This window comes from Mauremys reevesii, linkage group 3 (assembly GCF_016161935.1).
Source record: "Mauremys reevesii isolate NIE-2019 linkage group 3, ASM1616193v1, whole genome shotgun sequence".
Classification (NCBI taxonomy): domain Eukaryota; kingdom Metazoa; phylum Chordata; order Testudines; family Geoemydidae; genus Mauremys; species Mauremys reevesii.
The window spans coordinates 75,210,305-75,233,625 of NC_052625.1; the positions used below are offsets into that span (position 1 = coordinate 75,210,305).

The 23,321-nt window shown below is 37.8% G+C and overlaps 1 protein-coding gene across 2 annotated transcripts in view; it reads right to left on the reverse strand.

Moving 5' to 3' along the window:
- The window catches only part of CHRM3 (cholinergic receptor muscarinic 3), a 453,380-nt gene that overhangs the window by 183,186 nt on the left and 246,873 nt on the right, over positions 1-23,321 (reverse strand). The gene's annotated exons all lie outside the window — the stretch shown is intronic.

A 23,321-nucleotide genomic window follows, 5' to 3' on the forward strand; every position in this document is an offset into this window, starting at 1 on the left:
AGATATTCATGAGGCTGCTACAGCCCCAGTTAAGAGAGCTGACCCTTTTAGCTCAGACAGTTGAGGCTCATATTTTTAGAGCCTTAAGTCCTGAATTCAAGCCCTGATGTTGATCACCTGTTGTAACTAGAGATGGGCAAAAATTTTCAGCTGCAATTTTTTACCAGTAAAAAAATCAAGGTTTGCTAACAGAAACATTTCACAATTTCATTTCTGGTTCACCAAATTGTTTGCGTAAAGAACTAAATGAAAAAATCCCAAAGTCTAAATGTTTCATTTAGACATTTTCAAAATTAAACAGTGAAATTTGATTCAAAATGGCCTCTTGTTTCAAAATTCCCTTCAGATTTAGTTAAACATTAAAGCACTTGAAATAAAAGTAAATGTTTTGATTCACTGAAATTGAAAAAAAAAAATCATGTTGAGGTCAACCTGATTTATCTTTTCCAGAGCTGCCAGTGAACTGAAAAATAATTTATGCACATAGCTCTTGGCATAACATCTGCACTATGCTAATTCATCTTGCTATTAAAATGATAACCTTCCTAATATATGCCAAACTATTATTTTTTATTTATTTTTATACCTTCCTGGAAACAGATAACATTGCAGATATTAAACTGACATTACACATAATGACAACCAAGAGACTATGATGGGAATTCATCAGCTGGAACATTAATTCTTCATCTGAACTTGTACAGGGCAAGTCATGCAAAGGGGTGTTTACATGGCTTGATGGAAAATGCTATTAAGTATTTACATTGTCTGTATAGCAGAGAAACTATTGTGCGTCACTAGACAAATCACATTTCTGGATGTACCTTGGATATTGTTACAAAAGTGTTTAATCAAGAATTAATATTTTTAGTCACTGAAGAGATTAAATGATCACAATAATTAAAGCAGGTTAAATATTGAAGAACAGGATTTTATTGCAACAATTTCTCCTTCATTAGTTTATTAAGTAATTAGTCATGGTGTGGGTTACTAACACACATCTCTTGAGGGTATCTTTTTTTAATGTTTCTTCATGAAAAGGATGAGCACAGTTTGTTTGCACCACTTATCTATGACATAATACTTCACCATTCCTTATGCTAGCCACTCTGCAGGCAGGTGAGAAATGGCTGCATTAGTGCTGGAGTCCTCTCAGTCAGAATTGAGTCAGAATTTTCAGTGGGGAAAGAGCAGTGCCAGTCCACATGATCTGATATGATAATTGTAGCATCCAAAAGTGAACAATAGCACAAGAGGAAAGGAAAGAGCAATGCAACAGAAAAGGCAACTATTAGGAGGGCACAGGAATATGTATATTTAACCTAGCCACCCTCTATTTTAATATTCATTTTATATACCTATATTATACCAATTTTACAGACTCTTCAGAATGTAAGTGAAAGTATCTTAGATTTTCTGCATTTATGTAGTCTCTGATTTATATGGATACTTACTGAGGTGTCACTTACAACATCTTACACATCACCTCTGAATATGACCCTCTGATTTTCTCCTCAGGAATCAACCCGTTATTCATTAACACACTAAAAACAGGAAAAGGCAGTCACTATGGAATCACTTCACACACCAATTCACTTTTAAGGATTATGAGCTCCTCATGGATTCTGAATATTACAAACCAAGCATGGACTCTGGCAGTAGTTTCCAATATATTACTATTTCACGTATGAGGAGAGAAAGATATTCCATCTTTCAAAATGAACAGTTTAGATCAATGTGTACAGAAGGCAATTGCTAAAAAGTTTTTTATTTTAATTAAGAAAATTTCTAGACCAAAAAAAATCTTTGTTAAAATTAAATTTGTAATTACACCAGCGGCAGCTCCAGGCACCAGCGCTCCAAGTGTGTGCCTGGGGCAGCAAGCTGCGAGGGGGCGCCCTGCCGGTCCCTGTGAGGGCGGCAGTCAGGCAGCCTTCGGTGGCTTGCCTGAGGGAGGTCCGCCGGTCCTGCGGTTTCGGTGGTGGGTACGCCGAAGCTGCAGGACTGGCGGATCTCCTGCAGGCAAGCCACCGAAGGCAGCTTGCCTGCTGTACTTGGGGCGGCAAAAAAGCTAGAGCCACCCGTAAATTACACATACCTTAAAAGAAGATTATAGTTAAAAAGAAAAGAGAAAGCCAGGAAATTCAGTTAGGGTGACCAGATGTCCCGATTTTAAAGGGACAGTCCCATTTTGGGGTCTTTTTCTTATATAGTCTCCTATTACCTCCCACCCCCATCCTGATTTTTCACATTTGCTGTCTGATCACTCTAAATTCAGTGTTATAGTTACAGTGGGTGGCAGTAAAAAGTTAATGTTTACACTCTGTTATTACACAGTGGTATCTAATTTACCAGTTATTTCCTTTACATATTTCAGTCAAACCTTACTTTATTTGTGGATTCTACCAAAAAAATACATATTCCCATCTCCCCATCCATTCTTATTCAGACTAGGTCACACAACCCCACATACAGCCACATATCCATCCTGACCCTTTCTCGTCTACAAGTTCTGACTGCAGGCCCCATTACCAGAAAGAAGCTACACAGACAAACAGGCTAATCTTAACGCCCTTCCACATACAGCAGAAGAAAGAATGGAAGTTGATATGAGCAAACATTGTACTCCTTTTTTTCATTGTCATTGGAAGCTATTCAATGGGATTAAAGATGTTCCTGTCCTCATTAACTATAGTCATTATTTCATTAGTGTGTATTGGTGGGATGGAGGGGAGGGATAACCTAGTAAACATGGCCTCAACTTCCCATTGTTTCAATTGTGACTCAAGCCCCAGCTACCATGTTTAAATGGACACCTCCTAGCACAACACAAAATCTCAACAACTTTAGCAAATATTCTGGGCTGACCTATGCATACAACGTACACACACGGTGTATTGCATTGTGGAGAAAGCATGAGTCATAATCAAGGTTTGGGTCATCCTGTGAGGTGAGTTAAATACATTCTGTGTAGCATGTTTTCTTAACAGGAAGAAGCAGAAGGAACTCCCTTGGAATGATGGAGGGGAAATGGAAATATGCTGTGTGCTCAGAAGGGTATAGTTAAGAGATGTCCTCTTGATGTGCTTGGCCTCTTCTGAGCTTTTAAGGTTTGTGGAGGGAATGTCACCTACTTAATCAACCTTAATCCCTTTGAAATTAAGGTTTCGTTAATGGAATGATATATATTTACAACCTTAAGTACATCTTGATGAAGCTTTACCCTGGGAATTATGAGTTAATGAGAATGTTTATATCCATTGTAAATAGATTAGTTGTAGGCAATGAATGGAACAGCCTTGCATACTCACCTAGCAAAAATCCTCTCGTATGGTTTAAATGAAAGTTGGTACTACGGTATTATATATGTAAATCTTAAACAGTCCCCTGGATGAACCCAGACAGTGGCTGCAGTGCAGCCTTTGTATCCAAGCATATAAAACTATGTCTCTGGGCCAGTGAAGAAAGTCTGTGGAGTATTAAATAGTCAACATTAAACTGTCTTTTTTGGGCTGAAGAGCTAAAGAGACAGAACAGCAGCTGCAATAGCAGATGCTTGAATAATGCCTCTTTATCCTAAGAAGTTACAGTGAATCTGTTTTGGGAATTGAAGAAATATCTTTTTAAAAACTTTAAAAAAAATGTAGTTTAAAAACACTTCTTTGCCCTGAAGGGAACAGATAATTGCAAAATCGCAGACAGTCAGCAGGGCTGGCTCCAGGCACCAGCTTATCAAGCAGGTGCTTAGGGCGGCAACTCCGGAGAGGGGCGGCACTTTCACGTATTTGGCGGCAATTCGGTGGAGGGTCCCTCACTCCGCTCGGAGCGAAGGACCTGTAGCCCTGAGGATTAATCTGTTGGTCTGTATAAAATGTCTTTTTTGATAAAGTGTGTAGGCTGCATAGATTAATAGGAATTTGCAATAGCTGTAGCAAGATACCTAGAAACTTCTAGACCAGACATCCTGGCCTATTTCCTCTGTGATGCTGAAAGCAACCTTTAAGACCCTTACTCAGAAAAGTAATAATAGGAGACAAACCTACGCAAATGTCTAGGGACTTTTCGAATATCTGCTAACCTTTCACCTAGTTAGGTGCAAAAGGAGAGTTTTTCTGCCCACAAATGTAACACGTACACCCGCAAGCTACTATATAGCTGTCATTAGTACGCACACAAAAGGTCAGCCAATGAAAACAGGTACCCTCACCTTTCCATGGGGGAAAGACAAATTTGGGCATAGGAGGAAGAATTTCTCCCTATAAAAGGTGTGATAATCCACCATTAGGCAGGCGATACACCCATCCTTCTATTCTCCATCGCCTCACCCTGCCTACACCTACGAAAGTTGTCAACTACTGATAAGTCGTAGTGTTCTGTCCTTTCACAGCTGTAAGTATGAAATAATTCTTAATTTCTACTTCACCTCTAAAGCATCTATGCTAAGAAGGGTTTAATTCATAACTAGTTTCTTTATAATTATACTTCCTCTAGCAGAGGTGTGAAATTCACTCTAGTACTATTTGCTGCAAAGTGCATTAGAACTGTGTAATATCATATCATATCTCTTAAAGAACTGTGATATTTTGTAACTTTGTAATCAAACTGCTTTTAACATTTTACATTTTACTTCTTGTTTCATTGATTTTAAATAAAAGGTCTTGTTTGACTAAACTTTGTCTCAGTGTAAATTCCTGTTATACCCCAATCTCCTTGTATTTAAATTCTGTGAAGCCTGATTCAAGACGAACTTTATCTTCTGATCACACATATTGGCGAGCCATACCCATATTATTACTATCTATTAATTATTACTAACATTCTTAATTAATTAGAAAATTAATTATTAAATAAAACTAAATTAAGTGGATAAATTCCACTGTCCCTACTAACCCTCCCCAAATCAGGCTACAGACCCTCCCGCTGAATTGCTACAGATCGCGATCATGGCTTTTTTTTTTTTTTTTGGCTGCTTGGGGCGGCCAAACCCCTGGAGCCGGCCCTGATAGTCAGTCCTTGATGCTAAACAAAATGAAGGTCTTACAATAGAACATGAATTTAAAATATGAACCACTTCACTATCCATCCTCAAAACCCCACCAAAGCCAAACAAATATATATTATATATAAAACAATCCAATAAACATAAAACCATCATCCACTATCACTGGATAGTTCATTGCCAACAGTTTAATTATCAGCCCCAATTTTCTGTTCTTAAAATAACTATTAAACTTACCTTGGCTCAGATTTGTGAAACATTTCTCTGCCTTATAATAATTTGTTTTATAAAATATCCCAAAAGGCACTGGATCATTTTTATAGTTAGCCACAAAAAGCACTTGTTTGTGTGTGTGTGTGATTTTTTTTTGATTGTTTGTTTTTTTTTTAAACTAAGCATGCTGTAAGCATTCAAGGGGGGGGAATATCATGGCACCACTCTTGCTACGTTTAATTATGTAAGTATGGATAAGTATGGATACTCATCCAAGTAGGTCCACTAAAATCAGTGAGTTGAATGTTTGGAGTATATGGGACTATATGCATTAGTAAAAACTGTTCTTATGGATAAAAGTTTTCAGGAAGTGTCCCTACATTTGATTAGAGATTCTACTCAAACCTTATTTAAAAAATTAAGAAAAAGTTGAGTAAAATGCCCACCTAATAGTGAGTGTAAGCACTCACTATACTGATGACATTTCATATTTATGCTTTTTCAGTTTCTGTTAAAGGAACACCATCAATCTGAAATCTAGTCAATTAAAAAAAATAAGTTAAAAGTGCAGCTTTATATATACCACCATTTTTATATAAATCAAATACATTCGCAGATAATACAGGGAAACCCCTATATAAACCAAGGCCTCAATTCTGTCCCACTGAAGTCAATGGAAGGTTCTTCACTGACTCTAAAGAGAATCAGGCACAATATAAATTTATCATCTTCAATGTTTTCTTTTTCTGTTCTTATTCACAAATACTAGTAAATGGATATCCTAACTTCTCAAAATTAGTACAAGAAATGCCCCCCACAGCTGAAATTAGACTTGACCAGAGCAATAAGCAAAATTACCACAGGGTATTGGCCAATACAGTGCTGATACCTCTGAATGGCTCATGTGTCTATGGTCCATTCAAATAGCACCATCACAAAGCTGATGTGGTTTGGAGGACATTGTGTAGGACATCTGCACTATAGGAGAATTTCTCCAGAAGAAAGAACACCAGAGTGATGGAAAAAAGCAAGAATTAGAATGACTATGATAACATTCATATGGACTCCTTCATGAAAAATGTATGCCTATTTGGGATCAAATTTGGCATGCAAAAGATATGCAATGTAATTTTCTCATGCAAACATCATCAAATGAGTCATCATGGACATTAGCTTGTTCAATACACAGTGGAAAACTCAATCAAGACCATTAAAGGGAAGTTCTTCAGGGAAACAACAAACAACAACAACAAAAGCAAACATTGGGGTGGCATTAGCAAACAACACTGAACCACAAACAACAACAAAGATTGCTGAAATTCTGAATGTTTGAATTAAATACCATAAACTTACAAAAATTGACTCTTGGAGTTTTCCCATTTACTTCTAACAAGCTGAGTGGCTTAGAGATCCAACATATTTTCTGAAGGACTCTGGTCTCTTAAAAAGCAATCCATAAACTTCTCACTGCTGTTTTTAAAATGGCATAAATCTGGAACTGCTATCTCAAAAGAAATGGTATTTCAAATATTTAGAATTGCTATTTTGCAGTCACACATTATTTAATGTATGGTGAACTCACTCCCCTGTGTAAGCTATGGTATCCTGCGGTATCAGAAAAAATAAACAGATGAGGTAAACTAAGCCACAAGCATAGTAAAAAACAGTGTAGATCTGTGCACTTCAAACTTTTTTTTGGCTTTTATGATTGAGGGCTTTGTGCAAGGGAAATTATTTATTGTCCATTTGAAGTAACTCATGCATAAAAATGACAAAAGTAGTTAATTTTCTAATCACAGCTATAGAAAACAAATCCTGAGAAAACATGTTGCACTCTGCCAAATAATAAATAACAATAATAATAAAGCCCCTCAATTAAATTAAAGTATTTAGGGTACCCTGCCAAATTTGCATTAACTTCACAGATCATAACAAAGTTCAGAATAACAACGGAGCACTGGCTAGATTTTGTGATATGAGCTAAACATTACTGCTAGTGGATCCTATGCTTAAACAATTCATGGTATATCATATTCCTTATTAAAGTACAACGGGATACACTGTAGTATCTTAGGTAAAAATAAAATCCACTCTCAATCTCAAATTGAACCAGAATTTAAACAAAAAAACAAAAACAAAAACAAAAAACATTTGAACTGGCTTGCATAAGGGCTCATGTATCATATTCAAGTTATATTCTGAATCCAATAACTCACTCTTATTATAACACCAAGTCTGGAAGTCTCTGACTTGAAATCTCACTTTTTCCGGGACCCCATTCATTTTGGGAAAATGCCAGAGAGCTCATGTTTTAAGAGACTTGCTGACCTAAGACCAGCCAGGCTTTCAATATATCCTGAACCTTCTTGGTAGCAAGAACTTTTCTGAAGGGAAGAGAAATACGTGCAAGTGATAACAAAGGGAGCTGGATACAGGAAGAAAAGATGCCTGGAGAAGGGGAAAAGAGAACAACCCAGAGCCAATGAACCAGCCAGAAAGCTGACTATACTGAAGGGGAGGTTGAGGGAATCAAAATGTGTGGTGCTGAAAAGAAAAGATTAGAGCTGGTGAAAAATAAGAATTTCCATCCCATAGGAAATAATTATATTTTGACATTTCTTTTTGTCCCAAATTTCAAACATTTCAAAGTTGAAATATATAAATGTTTCACACAGCAGAAAGTTCGGCCAAAAAAAAATGATTTTCAAATATCAAAATGTTTCCTTTTGGAGCATGTCATTGAGCTGCATCTACCTGAACTGCTGCAGTTTCTCCCAGGAGTTGTGATTCAGGTGCCTCTTGCTCCTTATTCTTCTTTATGGATTTCACACACCAACTTGAATAGAACAGCTCTTGGTGTAACATTCAACAGGCATCACATCTTGGCGCTAGTTTTTAGGTGTAATTTTCTTTCAAGTACACACCTATGTTACTTTGTGTCTTTAAAGCACCTGACACACTTTTCAATGGATATATAAATAAAATAGTAAAACAAAACATCATCTTGCTTCTTTCAGAAGGAGGAAAAGTTTTGACCTTGCCAGTAACAAAGTATTTACAGGACTCAATTCAAAGAACTCTATATATCTTCCTCTCAGTTAGTAGTGAATATATAATATAGCTTGAATAATCACAGAGAAAACATTTTTGAGCTTGGAGATCTCAGTTCCATGGGCAAGAAACTACAAAACGTTCATAAATTTCACATCAACTTCAGAGGTAAAACCCATCGGAGCCAGGGCTTTAAACCAGTTTAAATTTTCTTCACTGCTTCTTTAATATCCTCAGTGATTTTTTTTTTCCTAACAAGACTTTTAACATAGAAGAGATTTGTGAAGAATTTCCACAGTGTCCAGGTCACAGTTAGTTTAAGAACAAAAATATTTATAGAACTTAGGGATAAAACCCTGCCGTGTTTCCTTTGGCCCTGCTGGAACAGCGAGGCCTACTCAAGATCTGCAGCCTCAGGTGGACCATCCACATAGCTACCAAAGTCCAACCTCTACCCACAAGGCCTTGCCTTATGGTCTGTGAAAAGCATGAATACAATTTCACTGTGCATGAAAATGGAACCTACTGTCCTCTTACTTAGAATTGTTCAGAAACTATCTTTTGTTAGCTGAGTCCAAGACTATCATCAGTCCCTCTGCTGAACCAGTCTGGTATCCCATCTCTTACATTGGAAGGTGCATAGTAGGAAGGTGCAAGAAACCCCATAATGGGAGTTTTGGATGTTTGCATTATTAATTATTGATTTTTGTTTTTATATCATCAAATACAATATAAGTACAATAATAAATAATTGATAATTGAACCAGAAAAATACTGAGCGATAACACATACTTTAAAAATGTGTCTTTATCTTTGTTGAGATACTATCCCCCCAAAAAATCTTTAATGAAATATGGTTCACATAAGTATCATAAAATTTAAATATTACAGCATCATTCTATGGTTTAGCTAAAGCTAAATAAACTAAGTCTTTGGCCATGAGACTGGGATAACTATAAAATATATGATTTCTCCAGCCCTATATAAAATACACCTCTACCTCAATATAACATGACCCGATATAACACGGTAAAGCAGTGCTCCGGGGGGGGGGTGCGACTGCGCACTCCGGTGGATCAAAGCAAGTTCGATATAACGCGGTTTCACGTATAACGCGGTAAGATTTTTTGGCTCCCAAGGACAGCGTTATATCGTGGTAGAGATGTATATGGAGAAATTAACAGCAAATGATACGCAGGAGTTGTTTTGTAATGGGACTTATTTTTCTAGCCTTAATTTACTAAATCAAATTAGAAAGTCTGATTATTTTCATTATGGAATTTGGGTTTACTTCTGTTCATTTTAATCCTCTATGCAAGAATGAGTATCATTAAGAAAAATGGTTTGGATATGGATGTCACACACACAAAAAATACCTACAAAGATGGAACAGTTATTTCAACTTTCATTCCCTGTACTTGATCTAGTTCATCATTGTGGATAGAAGCATGAGTGGGAACAAAGGCCATCTTCATTAGTCCAATTATTGACCTGTAGTTACCATCTGAGGACTAGTGGGGCTGCATTCAAATGAGTTGTAAGAAATTGATTTGCTAGCACTCCTACCCAAGAAATCCTTAAATATATTCTTAAACTCCAATATTTTGTCTTTATTTTTTCTAACCAATTAAGGGCCCTATATAGCACTTTCTATTGATGCAAAATTCCTATTGCTTCAGTGGGATTATCACATGAATAAGGGATTGGACCCCTACACAATAAGAATACAAAGATGCCATTTTCTTTCCAATAATTTTATGACTCACATTCTATATCTATGGCAAAAATACAAATACTAAGAATAAAATAAAACAACCAAAACATAGAATTAAGTTGTATAGAGAACTTTAGAGAACTCTCTACATGTAGAGATAAAAAGCAAAAATATAAACAACTGGCCCTTAATACTGTGAGAATTTAGACCTAATTCTGATTTCATACCCTATTTACTTCAGTGGGGTAATTCCTGCTGATGAACACTTTTGTAAGTATAAGTGAATCAAGTCCTTTGTCTTTGTGTTGATCACTAGAGAACAAAACAGCTTTAAAGCACTGTATAATCAATAATGAAATCAATTTGGTTACATTATTAAATCCAATATACATTTATTAATGGTAAACAGACTTATTGAGTACTAGCTATTTCCTTAAATAAACAATGGGAAAGAGGGTGTCACGCACACAAGATAAAGAAAAAGGAGATTTGAGAAAGCATAAATTATGGGATATATGAATATACATATTAATATAAAAGTTACAGTATTTAATTACCTGTCTTGTACTCAGTCCATCTTTCCTCATACAGTCACTTGTTAATCAAATACAGACAGTAAGTAGTTACATTTCTCTTAATTTTTAAAAATTGTTTCCAATCACATTTCTCTAGTGGGCATGATTTTGCCACCATAGTTTCCCACTCTGCTGAGCATAGTTCTTGCTATCCTGCTTCTCACCCATCTTGCATTGCCCTTCAAACCAAAGACTCACTTCTGCCACCTATGCGTTTACAGTATGAGTTCAGCAACATCAGACCTGTTTGCACCAGGGCTCTATTCAGCCTGGTGAATCTCCTCTTTTATCCTCCATCCACATTTCAGAAATAATAATGTCTGGCTATACCGAAAGAAGAATAGGAGACAATTGATATGGATTTACTCAGGCCACATCTATATATAGATATCTGAGACAGTGCAGACAAATCCATGTTTATTCCAATCATTATCCGGGGCTTCCACCAGCCCCCCTTCATTTTCCATCTAGGTCCCCCAGCTAACCCATGGCTTGAACCTTACCATTCACCCCCCTCATAGAAGGGTTAAGGTGGGCTAGAAGAACGGGGGGGGAGAGGGTTGGTCCCCTGCCATACCAATCATAGGAGTCCCCAACCCCTCTCCCCCATTCTGTTCCTTTATCCAGCACCTCCTTTTAAGTCCTTTACCAGTCCATTTATCTGGTCACTGGATGCCTTCCCTATGGAGTACCTGATTGGACATCTGCCTTACACTTACAAAATAAGTTGCGACATATAGCCTACCCCCTTTTTTTCTTACCAGAAAAGGTTCTTCCTGCACCCATTGTGGGAAGGTGAAAAAACCTCACTCCAGCAAAGTCAATCTGGTGGTGAGGGAAAAATTCCTTCCCAGCACCACTAAAAAGGAGCAACTAGCACAATGCCCACAGCAGATCCTAACCCAACATGATATTCGCCACCTCTAGGAGATGGAGGGTGGGTGTGACCTTGCCTACCATGTGGAGAAAGGGCTTCCCATGCCCAGGGCTTGCATCTTTATAGCCTTCCAACCTCACATTCCCAGTGGGTGAGTCAGCGCCACAAATCTGACCACCGCTCACCTTTTACAGCAGTTTCTGACCTCGTCTCCCTCCTGCCATAAAGCACTGCTGCCTTCCCTCAGCAAGCCCAGACAACATTCCCTCTGTTTCAGGTGTGATGCAGTCATTAGCTCAGATGAATCATTACACAATGAGTCCCACAACCCTATTTATCTTATCCATACTCCAAAGTATACTGTGGCCGTAATACTCTGCAATACACAAGTCCCTTATAATACAATATCGGAGGTAACAGCACAGGTGTGAGAAAAGTTTCATTTACTCAAATCTCCAAGTAAACCACAGTTGTATGGCATGATAGGTAGAGATGCTGGGTTAGATTCCATTTTTTTTATTGAAAAAGAAAAAAATTATTTCTTTCTTTAGAAAGTTATATTATTAGATAACTGTCTCTAACTTTAGGAAAATTGGCTGGAGGATTATGGTTACATCAAAGAGATTCTGATCCAGAAAATGTATGCATACTTTTGAATAGATAGTGTGGTGCCCAATGAAGACAGGATCCATGTAGAGAAAGGACATACCTAATGTTCAGTCAGACAAAATTAAATGACTTTATTAAAAAAAAAGTTTTCAACATAAAGAGTTGAGTTTTACTATGAAAGCAGAGTACTGTTCTTTTAAAGAACATAGCGAACTCTTTTAGCTTCTTAACTGTCTTCCCTGCTATACAGCAGCCTGGCAATTCTGATTCATTTAATTGTCTCTCATATTGCCTGGTCTCTGGCTGGACTAGATTCAAAACTAACTCCCAAATGGTAAAGGATTGTACAATAAAAACACATGACTAATCATCATGGAACACAAACTGAGACTTTATTTTCATAATTCTGCTATCCAGGAAACTGCAATTTGTGTGACTTAAGGAGCTATTGCTCTCTTTGATGACAACATTCAAAAGGACAGTTTGTTGGTATAGAATCCTGATACATAAAAGAGACAGTCTGCAATTCATTTGTGGTACAGCTTTGTTACAGTTAAGCCCCAGGACTGAATATGTCTCCTTATCTGTCAGTTACAGATCACAAGAAGGTCTAAAGTAATGTGATACACAGTATATGCAAATCAGCTGATATTCATTTTTAAATGTATATGTATCATTGCTGACATAATTACTACTAGATACTTTTTCATATGATTTTCATCAATTGTGTGGGAAGGCCAATGGCAGCTGACGAATGCTGATTGAAAGAGGAGTTCTGTGTAAGAAAATACCACTGACCCCAGTTTGGGGCAAATACGAAGTAAACTATAAGTTAAGGTTCGATTAGCATCTCTGTATTAAATCAGCTTCTAGCAATAATAAAACTCGCATGAAAAAAATTGTTGAACCTGATGTACACTCTCTTAGCTCAACTGCAGTTTCCCCCCATTTAAAATAACACAATTTAAATGTGTAGCAAAATGGTTTTTTTCAATCTATTTGTCACCCATCACTGAAAAATTGACAGAAAACATAAGCATATTTTAAATGTCAGAGCTAAGAGCAAGGGACTGGCAAGAAACATGCTTAGCACCAAAAAACTGACACACTTTACAAAACATATGATAGAACTGGGTGATAGCAATATCAATAGTATTTTTAGAAACAAGTCCATCAGAAGAAAGACAAAACAAGCGAGCTATATATTCATTATTCACAAAATAATTTTCAAAGCAGCTATCAAATAATAACCACTACTCCCAAAGTTTTCAAACTGTTGGTAAAGCCACTAATACTGCTAGTGTTAAAACAGGTGTGTAAACCAACAGAGCAATTTCAATTTCTTTTATGCTGGGGACTGATGTCAGAGAAACATTTGGAAAAGAGGAAAAGAAAAATTAGTATGGGGGTAATCATTTCAAAAACTTTGGAAAGGGCATCAAACACATACTAAATACAATAATAAAAATGTGAACTCTCATGCTGAGGTATTGAAGCAAGGGGGTTTAATTTTTGTGTGCTGTGTGTTTACACGATTAGAGCTCTAGGGGGCATGTGTCATCTGCAAATTATTCTGTTGCCTAATGAAGCACAAGGAAACCTTCCTGCTTTCATTTTGCTTGTAGGAAAGGACAAGAAGGAATCAATCTGTTGAAGAACCTCTAGAAGGCAATGGTGCTGACCCTATGGCCTGACAGGCTGAGAATTATACTGTCTATCAATCAAACTGTTGATGTATATTTAAAGACTTGGATTACTGTCTCATTTTCAATCCAGTCAAACAGAACATACAGCATCATATTTCACACACATTATGTACTGATCACATGCAATACACTGACATGTTGGGCATCTAGGTATTGCAAAACACAACATTTTTTTAATGGCTGTGGGCCAGAATCTAATCTTGCTATCACACTGAGTAGTCTCTTATTCTGCAAATGGGGCTATTCACAGAATAAAGTACTAAAAGCCTGACCAAGGATATGAGAAACTGACCCATAATAATTAAAATTAAATCCTATTACTCCCAGGCCATGTCAACTTTATATAGTTGTTGACTGCATTACTCTTCTTTAAAAAACGTACGTCTACTACAAAAAATCACTTGATTGTTTATAGGATTGAATTGCTAATTCTGATTGTCCAAAGAGATTAAAAGCAGATTCTGTACAGATCCATGTTGTTCAATACTCTGTATGCATAAATGATCTGAAAGATGGACTAAATACTGAGATAGTAAACATTACTGAAGCCATATGTTTATTTAGGGTAGTTAAGACTAGAAAGAACTGTGCTTACTCCAGAAGGACTTATTAAAATGAATTAAATGGTGATATGATATTAGATGAAATCCAATAAAAATGTATGCAAAATGATGCTTATTAGAAGGAATGAAACTACATATTGATAGAATCTAAATTACTTCTCACCTATCAGGAAGCTAGGTTAGGCCTGGATTTAGAAAGGACGTGCTGCAGGAACTGGTGTTGGTAGTTTAGTTCATGGTATTCTTCCCTGTTTGTCAGTATGACACTATGCTCTAGCATGATTTTATGGACTATTGTGATAATGGCAGTGCTTTACTCAATTAATGTATATGAAATGCTTTCTCTCGCAAAATATGATCAGAACCTCTCTCTCTCTCTGTATATACACACACACACACACACATATATATATAATCAATGTTCTGATCACATTTTGAAAGAGAAAGAATGTTAAGCTTGGTGAGTTAAATAAATTCCAACTTGGGTAATCACATTTTGCCTGCCTAAAACTGCCTCTGTAGTTCCAATTCTTCAGTTTCTCTACTAAATTGGTGTGCAATGTTGCTATGCACTGTTAAGCAACAGTTATGTTTCACCTCAGAAGTGGCTCCCCTTGAATGAATCTACCTCCTGTACTCCTGTGTACATAGTTTTCACAATGATTTATTAAAGTCTCTAAAGCATTATCCATTTGATGAAAGGTATTATATAAGGACTTGATGCTGTTTCCACCAAAATCAATGACAAAGTTTCCTTTGGGTCTGATTCATCACTGTTACACTACTTTTACAAGATGTATCTCCCATTACAGTGGTAAGTTACGCCCACTGATTTCAAAGGGAAGTCCCTTTGTGCCCTAAAATTGTTAAAATCAAAGCAAAAGTGATATGACATCTGCACAGTCCATGCCAGCCTCAAGCTTCACAGCAGGCTGAATAATCTCCATCTTTCTTGATTTTAATGCAACAACTCTGTTGTATGAGGAGTTTGTGGTAAGGTGTTTGTGGTACTTTACTGTCAGTAATGTTGCTAGATTCCAGAGAAGGGTGGCATTTCTGTTTCTACATGTGCAGAATTTGTATCAAGAAAAATTTAGTGGCACTGACTATATCTAGAGCTGAATACAATGCAAATTTTATTTAGAAAACAACTATCTGCATATAGTATTTTGATGCAATGCCTGGGGAAAAAATTCCTCCTTTCCTAATCAGGGGGTTAAATATCATCTAACAAACCTTTCTGTATTCTTTTGTTAACAACCTTAAATTTTGTATCCTCCACTGTTAACTGGTAGGTCATTTCCATTTTTCTCCTATGCTGATATGTCTTTGCTGACACTCATGAATAAATGCTGGCTTTGGAAAAAGGGAAGGGGAATAATGATGAGCAGTGGGTTCCATTCCTCTGTGACCTTTAAAAGACATCAGATAAGAACTTCTTAGGATAATTTGGTAAAGACTGGATCTGAAATCCCATGGCTGAAGTTCATTTTTTTCCAGACAGTGAATGGATAAACAAACAATAAAGTATTAAATTCTGTGTTTTCTAATACTACATTTTTCATGTTCAATGGGCCAAACAACTCTGAATCAGTGGATGACTGCATGGTGGAATTTCTTGGAGAGACAGAGAAAAACTGGAGGTTTAGGCAGCTAGCTATGGGCCCTGGGAAAGGGTGGGAAGTGATATAGATTTTCAAACACTCAGAAAAAATGAGAGTCCCGTGGTATTAGGAAGTGGTATTCCTCACTGTGGGTGGAAGTGATGTGAAATTTTTGTTTGGGGCTTGAAGCCTATTCCTCAGCTCTAGCAAACCTTGACAATACCAAATGACCCCACGGCATTCAATAATAGAGATGCATACTAGCTGAACATTCCCACTAAAAGAAGAAGAGTGAAAGTTGTAAATATTGAGTAAATACTGAATAAATAGTAAATATTGCTATTTAAATTTGGATAATTAGGTTAGAGGAGTTAAAACCCACTGAGATATATTGGGAGAGTTACAATTTCCTGGAAATATTATGTTACGTGGTCTGCAGACTCAGGAAGACAACACAGAATTGGTGTACAGTTGGTCCAAGTCTGGAAGGTTGCTTTTCTCTCTTGAACCATGAGGACTGGAAATATCTATCAAATTAAGGACTTATGTATCTAACTGACATTTAGGCAGAATCAGGCCTCACTGGGATTCACAAAAGCCCTGCTTAGCTGCCCCCGAACACTGTAGCTTTCACAACTGCTTGGCCCCTAAATATTTGCAGTAAAAGTTCCCTAGTTGCCTCTGAGTATGTGCACTGCAGCTCCATACCAGGCAGCTGGACACCTAAGCTCCAGAGCGATGCATGATGCGGGGGAAGTTAGGCATTCCTCTGCCTAAGTTGCCTGATCTGGTAAGTGTGCTCTTATGCTGCATACTGGATCAGGCCCTTATAGGAAAGCTTACACCAAACAGCCAGGAGAAGAAGGAAGAGGCCCTCCCTCATAAATTTTAGTCCAGTGGTGAGGGTATTCATGTGGGAGACCCCTCCCTCTACATGTAGAGGGAGAAGGGATTTGAACTAGAATTTACCACCTCTCAGATGAGGGCCTTAACCACTGGGCTACAGATATTCTAACATGGAAATCCCTTAACCTCTCCTGTTCAGCTGTTCACCTGTGGATACATAATGAAGAAACCATTGGGCTAGAGAGAGAGAGAACACAAGCATAAGAATGATTCTGCAGCCTTGTGGTCAGAGCACGCCCTTGGGAGATGGCAGACCTAGGATTCATTCCCCCTTCTTCAGTGTTCACACTGAGTGTGGTGGAGTAATATAGCTGGCTTGGTGATGTCTATATTTCCATTTGAACTGTGTGTTCTGTTTTATTGTTTTGTCAACAGCATTCTTTAATATGAATTTGTAATCTATGAAGAATTAGAATCTACACAGGGAAGATGAATAAGAGTTAACATACAATGAGTATTTACATGTTTGTTTTCTGTAATAAAAAAGCAGCCTTCATCAGGATCTCTTATAAAGAAATGAGTTGGATTCACAATTGAGAGCTAAATCAAGGCCTTTGGCATGAGCCACCAGCAAGGGAAGCATGTTGTTGAAACTCCTGGTGCTATCAATCTGCTCTCCATATTCCTCCTTGCTCCAGGGTGACATGTCCTGCACCAGATCTGTATCTGGAGCAGTATACATCCCTTGGAGCATCAACACAGCTACACTGGTCAGCATGTTGGGAGGGCAGAGAGTCAAGAGTCAATCCATTCTCCACCCACACACCATGTTGGGGACTTAGTGGCAATGCGGGAGATGTGTCTTTCCCTACATTGCTACTCACGTGGTACGAGTATTCCATGCAGGAGAAGTAAGGGGCTTTTTACTCCCTAGTCTCTTGTTCGGCAATGCAAGTCAAGCCACACTTTGGCCCATTCATCAGCAGAGGAACCAATTCAGCTCCTGATGCTATTCCTAATTCAATGATTGTAGATTCTTTCTAGAGCCATTGTCCATATGTACTTTTCCACTGAAACCACTGCGGGCCACACTTTTGCTCTTCATAAAGCAGAAGGAAAAAATCAACATCGGTCCCCAGTGATTTAAATATAAGTACAGAAAAGTAGTAAACATTCCTCTTCAACAGTGCACTACAGTGGGCCCAGTCTGGAGGAAGCCAAAAGAATATCCATGTGGCTCTATTTCTGATTGTATCTATTTCTTGGTGTATTACAGTTGTCTGATAGGGAGCTAATTAAATAGAAAATAAAAAAATATTATTTCAAACAAGAGATTGTTTATATTTTAATGAACTGCTGCTTTCAATTGCTTTCTAACCTTTGAGCACTTAAAATACAAATTCTATTTTGGAAAAATGCTCTTCTTACAAGTCACTTCAAACAAGTGAGATGTTCAAGGTGCTATTATAAGAAAAGTTACAGAGGCAAAGGACACTTCCTTTTCAACCCTTTATACAAACGGAATATCAGGAAACATTTTAATAAGGCTGTAAATCCTAAAGGGCCGTGCAAACTGTAGATTATGAAAGTTTGTTTAGATGTCTCACATGTTATTATAGTTCATCAAATGTGATATTTCACTTATTCTATATAAAGAAAGAGGAAAGCAAGAGAGGGTGGAATAAAAGAAGGGGTAGTAGCCTAATAACTCAGCCTTCCAAGTTGATAGATTTTCACACCAGTGAAACATTCTTTGCCTGTTTGAGGTAAACAGAATGACAGTTGACTGTATCACTACTTGCAGATTTAAATAAGATGTGTTTCCAAGTAATATAGCAACTGAGTGTCCTGAAAGAGAAACATTTGCTCAGGTGCAGAGTATTGTTTCATAAAGAACATCCCTGTAATTGCTGTGTTAAATAAAGTATGTCTACTTAATCCTCAATCAAAGAAGCTTAGGAATCAAATGGCCCAGCAAATTCAACTACGTATTTTCAGTGAACCAATCTGTGCCAAGCCTGTTGGCTATTTGTTTTAGGGAAGGTATTGTTTCTAGGATTCTATATCCTGGTGAGTGGGAATGTATGTTGATTCTTAAGGTGTGGCTACACTGAGAAGAAATGGTTGTAAGGACATTAAGTGGATGAAAGAGTTTGTTTTCTTGCTAGTCCTTGCAACTGTGCACAGCTATGATGGGGCTGATTTTCTGTTTCCTAACATTCCCTTTCACCATTACAGTGGCATAAAGAGGCCTTAAAACTCCCCTCCTCCTGACTCCTTACACGCAGCATGCACCAAGTTAGGGCTGGAGTGCTGTGCCTATTTTTCTCTGTCCACAACCTGTAGGGGACCAGTGGAAGTCCATATGTTAATTAGAGCACTACTGAGACTACTCTAACTTACACTAGGCCTGGCTCAGAATATGGGGCAGTGTAAAGGTGACAGTCTTATTTGCCGCCTACATCTGTTCCAGTGTCAAGTGCATCTCAATCAAAATAGAGAACCAGACCTACTGTTTCCTAAAAGATCATGCTGGCACAATCATACACGGCATTTCTTTATACCATGGCTATACAAGCCATGGGACTAGGACTCCTGAAACACCTAGCCCCTAGAGACTCTAGCACTGTTGCCAGCAGCAGGTAATTTCCAAACAAAATGCATTGCAATATGGGATGGACCTGCTGGAGTGGTGCGGCTGCAATACTTATAAACATACTGTCCACACTGGGGAAAAACATCATAGAGTGCATCACTTCTATTGGATCTGAACCAAAGACCAGTACAATCAATGTCCAGGACAGCTGTTGTATGTGAATAAAATGCATACAGGCATTACAAGGTCAAGACATTAAAAGAAAATTTGTTTATAACACCTGTTTCCCCAGCTAAGAACTAATCAGTCTATAGACTATGCCATAGTTTCAGAGAATGGCTTGCCCATTGCTGCCAGTCAGACGGTGACATTATAATAAACAGATAGCTGTTTGGGTCGTAAGCTCCAGTTAAGAATACTAAATGCTCTGGGCTGTAATAGTATACGTTTGCCTGGTAACTGTTCACAAAGAGAAAAACACATTTCTTTCCCATCAAGTAACCATTTTCTAAAGAACTTCTGGTGTCCCAGCTTAGCCACCTCATATAATTTTAATTTTCTCACCACCCAGAACAGGAAACCTGGCACTTAGCACTGAAGACTCCAGAAGAGTTCCAATCATCCCAGAAGTTAAAAGGTGAAAAGCAAGAATTTCCATTATAAAAGAGTTTAGAGCCATGATTCAGGAGGGGGATCCAGGCCCCCCCCCATCACCTAAAAAAATCTTATATCAGAGCTCTATACAAATTCACCAGCTGTACAGCAAAAGAATGAACTTTAAATCAGTTTGCAGGGGGCGGATAGTTAAGGTTCATCATTTGAATGGCGAGTAATGTAAGGAGATCAACATAGGTTAACTAAAGCCAGTGTTTATCTCTAGTCACTTTTAAGGCCCTCATCACTGTGGGATCTAAGTGTGTTAGGGTACATCTACACAGGGATAAAAAACCCACGCCAGGGCTGGCTCTCCCCCCTCACAGGGTCACAGAGCTTGGGCTCCAGCCTGAGCCCGAACACCGACAGCAGTTTTTCAGCCCTGGAGCTTGAGCCTCGCAAGCCCAAGGCAGCTGAGTCGGGCCAGCCAAGGTTTTTTTATACCGGTGCAGACATACCCTTACAAACATTCATGATTTAAGCTCTACAACATCAATGTGAAGATGGAGAAACTGAACTGAAGAGAGGTGATGTTGCTTGCCCAAGTTCTCACAGGAAATTTGAGGAAGAGCTGGGAAAATAACCTGCATTTCCTTTATCAGTCCTGTGCGTTCTCACCAAAAAATTACCAATCTGATTCTTGGGCACACCAGCTCAGTCAGGATTAGTGTTCTTCAGGTAAAAAGAAATCTCCATCCGCCCAGTCTCAGTCCCTGGTATTGTCAAGAGAAAGTGGGAATGCCCCTTAGAGCTGGACATAGGTTAGAGCAGACCTGAGGCTGTGCAGTGATCAGGCTCCTAGCTGAGTACATCTGCACTGCAGCTGAGGACTGAGCCTTTCTAACTGACCACGAAAAATCCGGACTTGAGTCTTGTAAGCATTTTAACAACAGAAATTTAAAAAGCTTTCTGTAATTTTATGATGTCTTATTTCTAAATAAGAAGTACCATGGAATTCCTCCCTTGAGGTGGGTATGTCTGGGGGTATTACAGCTTGCACTGCAACAAAATTGAGTTATTATAATACGATCTTATTTGTTCATTTGGTTATTGATTGCAATCCTTTTTCATTTTCCAGTTAGTTATAACATTGAATAAAACTTAAGGGAACTGATTCTTATTTACATAAAAGCTTCTTTATGCCACTCTGGCCCTGTAATGGGTGCTAATATAATTGATGCGCACTTTAAGGTCCCTTTACACTGCCAGACTAGTGTAACATATGTTTAGTGTAAATGAGAATCAGGTTCGAGGCCTACTGGCTCATGATTCCAACCCAATTCTTCAGATGCAAGCAGTTCAGAAGAAAAGTTGCAAGCATTCAATCTTTTGGATGCTTACTCAAACTGGACTGAACTTCCACACTGTTAGAACCGCACCATTAGTACACATAGTTTCATGCATAAGAGATTGGTACATCTTTTCATTTTGCATGAAGATAAATTTAGTCTTTGAATAGGTGTTTGTTCAAGTGGATTATGCTATAATTGTTCTCCAACAGTAAACTTCATCAACATAAATATCAGATGAAATATCAAAAGTCCCTCAAGTTTTCAATTTCCTGCTTCTAACAAGTAATTATTATTTAGACAAGACACAATAATAGATTACGAAAATTGGAATGTAAATATTTTATAAACAACTGTCAAATCCACTTGACAGGGAAAAATAACCTTGTGGTTAGATTACAGCTATTTCACTTTAACCGACAGATAAAAAGACATATTTTCTATTTTCAAGTTTCCAGTCAGCATTTTAATATATTAGTCTGGGATCCTGAATATTAATCACAACATTTTATTTGAAGATAAAACAGAGTGCAGTGGAATAATGTATATAATTGAATCATATTTATGTATCAGTGCTCACGCTCAGGGTATCTGAAAATACTTTACAAAATAAAGTGTTTATCAGTTATATTTTCATAGTGCAGAACTGCACTCTGACAACGTTTGAAAAAAAGACACACTTGCCAGGTTATATGTCAGAGTGACAGTCTATACTATTATGGTCACCACTTTTACAAACTAGGATACATTTTGTATAAAGTATCCCTTGTTAGGTATCATTTGAAATGTCATAATCTGCTGAATATCATTATCGTGTTAAAATATGTGTAGCGGCACTATATGCGAAGTTATAAGGTTCTACTTTATGATTGTTACTGAAATATGTTAAGTATCAGAGGGGTAGCCATGTTAGTCTGGATCTGTAAAAGCAGCAAAGAGACCTGTGGCACCTTATAGACTAACAGATGTTTTGGAGCATGAGCTTTTGTGGGTGAATATGCATGGGACAAAGTGGGTATTCACCCACGAAAGCTCATGCTCCAAAACATCTGTCAGTCTATAAGGTGCCACAGGACTCTTTGAAATATGTTGTAACTCTGGGTAACACCCAAAAACCAATTTTTCAGAGACAAAGACACACTAGAACCCCAGACAGGTGTTAAACAGCCATTGCCTACTTAAGTGGCCATTCTCCAGCAGTGGAGGAAGGTGTAAACAAGACATTTAGATTTCATGACAGGAACAATTCAAAACCTCAGGTCCACAATGGACTGAATGTCATCACAAGTCAGCAAGGATGTTTCTAGCACAAGGAATTGAATGAAAAAGAGGGAGGAAAACAGTTGACTTCACCTCTCTTCCTCCCATCTCTGTGTTCATGACATCAACCACTCTCAAGGAAATGAACTAAGGGGGAGTGGTCCCCATCTGAAAAGAGACCCAGCCTGTGAAATTTACAACAGCATATGGTGAGACAAAACCTTGGGTTTTAAATTAGGCTATTAGCTTGCATATTACTTTTATTGTCTTATGTAACCAATACTGACTTTTATGCATCATCACTTGTAATGACTTAAAATCTATCTTTTCTAGTTAATAGACATATCTTATTCTTTTATCTTAACCAGTGTGTTTGGATTAAAGTGTGTGGGAAACTACATTTGGGATACAAAGCTGGTGAATGTATCATTTCTTTCGATTAAATGACAGACTTCCTATGAGCTTGTAGTGTTCAGAAGGGTACTGAGCAATACAAGACACACATTTCTGGAGGCACAAGGCTGGGACTATAATGCTTGAAGGTGTTGCCCTATAGGTAATTCATGAGTGACTGGTCAGAGTGCTCAGATATTTAGCGGCGAGTGAATTGGCATGGGGTGAGAGTGAGGAGACACAGTTGATTTATATAGTATATTTGCAGTATTGATTGTATTAGTCTCATCATTGTTATTCACAGCAGAATACAATACACAAATACCTGTCACTCAATGAGCAGTTAAAAGGAAACAGCTTATAGGAGGCCAA